At 47.0% G+C, this 6445-nt stretch overlaps 1 pseudogene; it reads left to right on the top strand.

The window, feature by feature from the left end:
* Positions 1-3249: 3249 nt before the first annotated feature.
* LOC150009935 (ERI1 exoribonuclease 3 pseudogene) lies at positions 3250-3847 on the top strand (annotated as a pseudogene).
* The last annotated feature ends 2598 nt before the right edge of the window (positions 3848-6445 follow it).

Raw genomic sequence — 6445 nt, 5'->3', positions numbered from 1 at the left:
AGCAGGCATGTGGTAGAGGTTTTAATTTTGACTGGGGCTCTCTTAGCACCCTAAAAATAACACCAGGATAATGTTATGTATCTGTTTGATACTCCTAGCAGTCTGATGAAAAAACCCAAACCAATCTGGAATTTTAATATTTGCACTGGCAGTTATGTAAACATCAGAGTATACACATAAGCATTCTTTTTTATTTTATATATTTTTAAAAATATTTTACTTATTTATTTTTAGAGAGAGGGGACGGGAGGGTGAAAGAAAGGGAGAGAAGCATCAATGTATGAGAGAAACATCGGTCAGTTGCCTTTAACACACCTCCAGCTGGGGATCTGGCCTGCAACACAGGCATATGCCCTGACTGGGAATTGAACCAGGGACATTTTGCTCTGTGGGATGATGCTCAACCAACTGAGCTATGCCAGTCAGGGCTTCACCTATGCATTCTGTAAAAATTAAATTGAGTATACTTTTCATTTAAAAAAATGTTTAAGGTCAAGATGGCAGCACAGGTAAATGCAGTACACACATCCTCCCACAACCACATCAAAATTACAACTAAACTACAGAACAACCAACATTCAGAACCACCTGAAATCTAGCTAAACGGAAGTCCTACAACTAGGGATGAAGAAGCCACATGGAGATTCATAGGAAGGGCAGAGATATGGAAGGGCGTGCCGACACTCAAGTGTGGCACATAACTAGGAGGGATATCTTGGCTGTGGAGGTCCCCCCTGTGGAGTGAGGGGTCCCAGCTCCACATCAGGCCCCCCAGCCCAGGATTGCAATGGCAGGGAGAGAACTCTCTATAACTTGTGGCTGTAAAAACCAGCAGATTGTGGCTGAGTGACACAAAGAGGTTCTGCAGTTCCAGGCAGTTCCTCTTAGAGGGTCCATGCATGGACTTACTTGGACTTATTCCCTCTGAGCTCTAGCAGTGGGGCAGCAGCTTGAAAGGCACCAGGGACATACAAATGGAACTGAATGTCTGGCATCAGGATAAGAGCTGGGGCAGGGCAGCTTTCTGCCAGATAAAAGTGCTGGCAGCGGCCATTGGTCCTTTTTCTGAGACCCTCTTCCACAGATCCAGCAGGCAGGCACCATACCCGAGTCCCCATCAGCCGGCTCACACTGTTCGCTGCCTGCTGGTGATTTCTGACACCCTGCACCACCCTACTTGTGAGCCCAACCCAAGCTGTTTCCAGTGGCTTTTCCATACAAATGGCCTGTCGTGGCTCATGCTTCAGACTTTCCTAAAATCTATCAAACAAGCAGCATCTGGCCTCAGCATGCCCCATACCTCTCGCCAAGTGGCCCCAGGCTTGCAATAGCAGCAGCTGGCCCTGGTTTGCAGCTTGGCCTCACCTGGGCATCTCCAAGCCCAGCACAAGTAGTATACAGACATCTGCAGATTGTTTTGTAGCTCATTCTGGGTGGCCCCTGACAGAACACAAGTGGTGGCTGACCTCGGAGTGCACCCCTTGGAAGGCCCCAGAGCCAGTGTGTCTGGTAGACATCCTCAAACCACATAGAAGCACCACCCAACCACCTCCATAAGTGACACACTCAAGAAGCAGACTCAGCGGGCACCAGAGCCCTACTGAAGTTAAGTCCTGCTCGGTGGCATCGACCATGCACTTTTGCAGTCTGCTCCCCTCAATGGTCGGGTTATCCACTGGGGTCTCAGTTTCCCAGGCTGGTGAGAGACCCGGAGCTTCTCCCCTAGTGCTCCAGGACCCGCATAAAGCTCAGCAGACACTAGGAATGTAGCAGAACCCCTGGGCTGCTCCGATTGAAACAGAGCCCACGGGCTGTTTAGTTAGGGGCCCGATTGCCCGCCGCCAGAGTTTAGTGAAAAGAAAAAGAACTGTTTATTTAATAGTTATATAGATTTAGATTATTTGTGGATTTCTGCCGTTAAGTTTTATGTTCTTTAAAACACCCACAAATACATAGTTCTGCCTCCCGCTACCAAACCAGACTAGTTTTAGAAATGTTAGAAATACCATTTCCCTACTTCCTAGACACAGTTCAGCTTTACCGGTAGCTGCCAATCATTCAATTCTGATTGGGGTGGTCTTTCTGTGTGTGGTGCCCACTAGCTTTCAATGCAGAACTGCGTGGATTCTCAGCCTCCTTGTAAACTGCCTTCTCAAAGTCGCATGGTGTTTCCCTCTCAAAACAGCATGGAGAACCCCTTCACCGAGCTGCATGGAGAGAGTCCTTCTTAAAGCAGCATGAAGAGCCTCGCTAAAATGTCTGCAGCTGCTTTTTAAATCCCCGACTGCGTCCTCTGACACAGTGGGTGTGGTAACCAGTTCTGACCATTCACAGAACCTTATGCAGGCTCTGTAAGCTCTTTCCATACCATCCCATGGTCCAAGACCCCTCCCATATTCCTGGTCCCTGGAAGCATCAAAGCTATTTGTGCAACAAAATTACCAGCCACTAGCCCCAGGCATGCAAAGGCATCCTAAAAGCTGCTTCCTTTTCCCCATCCCCCAGCCGCAAGCTCTGGGGGTTTTTGGACACCTCCATTCTGTAACAGGAAGAGAGAAGGGCTCTTGGGCCCTGAGTGCCACCTAGCTGAGCAGCAAGCCTGTGCCCCTCCCCCACATAGTAAGCTGCAGTCGCAACCACCCACTCACTGCCCACATGCGCTCCTCCAACGTGGGTCCTGTCAGCAGCAAAGCTACTACTGTTGCTATACCTGCTTCAACCTGGGCAGGGACTTGGATCCACCACACGGATGTGCAGGATCCTTCACAGTGGTTGATGGTCACAGCCAGTCCTTGCAGCTGATCAGCCTTGGGGGCAAATCCCTCCCATCGATGTGCCAACAGCAATCAAGGCTTAACTACATCAGGAAGGTGTACACAGCCTACATGAGGGAGGGACTGGCACCTGGAGTGCCCAGCTTAGGTGATCAGGGAGGCTGTGCCACTGGACTCTACAGAGCACCTACTACCTAAGGCCACTCTACCAAGCCTGGGAGACTTAGCATCTCTACATAATACATAGAAACAAACACAGGGAGGCTGCCAAAATGAGGAGAAAAGAAACATGTACCAAATGAAAGAACAGAACAAAACTCCAGAAAAAGAACTAAACAAAATGGATACAAGCAATCTACTAGATGCTGAGTTCAAAACACCAGTTATACAATGCTCAATGAATTTAGTTAGAACTTTCACAGCATAAAAAAAATATGTAAGCCAGCGTCAGCTGGGGTCAGAGTGCACGGAGGAAATCATCTAGTTCCCCATCTTGAAGCTAAGTGGACGGACCATGGAGATTGAGTCTACCTTTCACATGTATGTCCAGCCTGTAGTCCATCCACAGCTTACTCCCTTCTGCACAGAGCTCACTGGGATTATTCAAGCCATGGTGGATGGTCAGCCAAGCCTGCAGCAAGTGCTGGAGAGGGTCGATGAGTGGATGGCGAAGGAAGGCCTCTTAGATCCAAACGTCAAGTCAATTTTTGTCACCTGTGGAGACTGGGACTTAAAAGTCATGCTCCCAGGCCAGTGCCAGTACTTGAGCTTGCCAGTGGCAGATTACTTCAAGCAGTGGATTAACCTGAAGAAGGCTTACAGCTTCGCCATGGGCTGCTGGCCCAAGAATGGACTTATAGACATGAACAAGGGCCTCAGCCTGCAGCACATAGGCCAGCCCCACAGCGGCATTGATGACTGCAAGAACATTGCCAACATCATGAAGACACTTGCATATCGAGGCTTCATCTTCAAGCAGACATCGAAGCCATTCTGATTGGCCGAGGACAGGATGGGGCAGTATAGGGTAGCTGCTTGGTCCAGCCCAGAACCCTCCTCTCCCTCCAGAGAGGGAAAAGGAGAGTGGCACAGCTCTATGCCCAGAGTGTCCCCCAGCCTGCTCTGTGGGTTTGCACCCCGGGTAAGGGCTTGGCCACTTGGTCCCTCCTGAGTAGATACTTTGTGGCCCCACCCCTCCACCTCAGCCCAGTATCAGCCCCTCCCATTATGGGCCTGGGCTAGGGCAACCCAGGCACTCACTACCTTCTCCCTGGTACACAGGCTTCTGCTGGGGTCATGAAGCGCCCCCGTGCCCCCTCCTATCCGTAGTGCATGGTGTGTGGTGCTCCCAGGGCTCCAGGACAGATCAGGCCCCACCTTGTGTCTACCCTATCCTCCATTGTTAATGTGCCGCTGAATAAAGTCGAGGAAATGAAAAAAAAAAATGTAAGCCATGAAAAAGAACCAGTCAGAAATGAAGGATACACTAACTCAAATAAAGAATAATTTATAGGGAGTAGAGTGGATGAGGCTGAGAATCAAATCAGCGATTGGAATATAAGGAAGCAAAAACACAATAAGAAAAGCAAAAAGAAAAAAGAATCCAGAAAAAACACAAGGATAGTGTAAGGCTCCTCTGGGACAGCTTCAAGCATACTACATTCACATCATGGGGGTGTTGGAAGAAAAAGAGAGAGAACAAGAACTTGAAAACCTATTTGAAAAAATGATGACAGGAAATTTTTTCTTTTTTTAAGTATATTTTATTGATTATGCTGTTACAGTTGTCCCAATTTTTTTCCCTTTGTTCCCCTCTGCCCAGTACCCCACTTCCCTCCAGCAGTCCCCCCCTCTAGTTCATGTCCATGGATTGTGCATGTACGTTATTTTGCTTCTCCCTTTCCTATACTATTCTTAACACCCCCTCTCTATTTTGTACCAACCAATTATGCTTCTTAAACCCTGCACCATTTCCCCTTTTCTCCCCTTGCCCACTTCCAGCTGATAACCCTCCAAATGATCCCCATACCTATGATTCTGTTCCTATTCTGGTTGCTTACTTAGTTTGTTTTTTTTTTATTTTTTAGATTCTGTTGTTGATAGTTCTGACTTTGTTGTCATTTTAATGTTCATAGTTTTGATCTTCTTTTTCTTAAATAAGTCCCATTAACATTTCCTATAATAATGGCTTGGTGGTGATGAACTTCATTAGCTTTACCTTGTCTGGGAAGCACTTTATCTGCCCTTCCATTCTAAATGATAGCTTCACTGGATAGAGTACTCTTGGTTGTAGGTCCTTGCTTTTCATCACATTGAATACTGCTTGCTAGTCGCTTCTTGTCTGCAAAGTTTCTTTTGATAAACCAGCTGATAGTCTTATAGGAACCCCTTTGTAGGTAACTCTCTGCTTTTCTCTTGCTGCTTTTAAGAATCTCTCTTTATCTTGAACCTTTGGCATTTCAATTATGATGTGTCTTGGTGTGGTCCTCTTTGGGTCTAGCTTGTTTGGGACTCTCTGTGATTCCTGGACTTGTATGTTTACTCTCTTTGCCAAATTAGGAAAGTTTTCTTTCATTATTTTTTCACATAAGTTTTCAATTTCTTGCTCTTTCTTTTCTCTTTCTGGCACCCCAATGATTCAGATGTTGGCATGTTTAAAGTTGTCCCAGAGGTTCCTAAGCCTCTCCTCATTTTTTCCAATTCTTGTTTCTTCATTCTGTACTGGTTGACTGTTTATTTCTTCCTTATGTTCAAAGTTGTTGATTTGAACCCCAGCTCTCTTCCCTTCACCATTGGTCTCATGTGGATTTTCCTTCATTTCACTTAACATAGCCTTTGCTTCTTTCCTCATGCATTTTTATACTTAATTTTGTCTGTCAAGTTTGTGAGCATTGTTATCACCAGTGTTTTGAACCTGCATCTGTTAAGTCGGCTATCTCTTCATTGCTTAGTTCTTCCACTGGAACCTTGATCAGCATGCTCTCTTTTTGGGGCCATACTTCTTTGCCTCCTCAACTTGACAGCCTCCTGTGTTTTCCTGTTTCTTAGGTAGAGCAGTTGCACCTGTTGTGTTGTAAGGGGTGGAGCCTTAGGTATTCGTCAGTGTTGGGCAACCCATTTCACCATGTGGAGCTGTATGTAGCAGAGGAGTCTGAGAGGGAACAAGGCAGCTTGCTCAGTGCTCTCCCTTTCCCAGGCACTTCTTCTGTTCTTGTATAGGACTAGTGCCCCTCTAGCTGTTGCCCTGGTTGTGGTTCCCAGAGTGGTTGAGTCTGCTGATGTTCTACAACTGTGGGGGCCCTCTAAGCAAATGGACTCTACTGAGAGATTGGCAGTTTCTTCCTCTTCCCCAAGCCCCACTCGTTTTCACAGTCAGAAGCAATGTGGCTTTATTTTCCCTGATGCTGGAACCATGGGCTCTGTGGTCTGGTCTGAGCCTGGGATTGCTCCCCAGGTGTCCCTCCCAACCTTTATAATGTGTGACTGCTTTCTCCACTGGCCGGCCACAGCCATTACCTTGCTGCCACCACTGCTGCCATTGCTGTCACACCATGTCCTCTCCGCCCCTCCTCCACCCCTCATACCTGTTTGGATGAATTTTGCTTCTTTATATCTTTGTTTGTTGGACTTCCATGCAATTCAATTTTCTGGTAGTTCTGGTTGTTTTTAGT

The sequence above is a fragment of the Furipterus horrens genome, unplaced genomic scaffold (assembly GCF_987537825.1).
Source record: "Furipterus horrens unplaced genomic scaffold, mFurHor1.1.pri manual_scaffold_5, whole genome shotgun sequence".
Classification (NCBI taxonomy): Eukaryota; Metazoa; Chordata; class Mammalia; order Chiroptera; family Furipteridae; genus Furipterus; species Furipterus horrens.
This window is presented reverse-complemented; position numbering and strand designations above follow the sequence as displayed.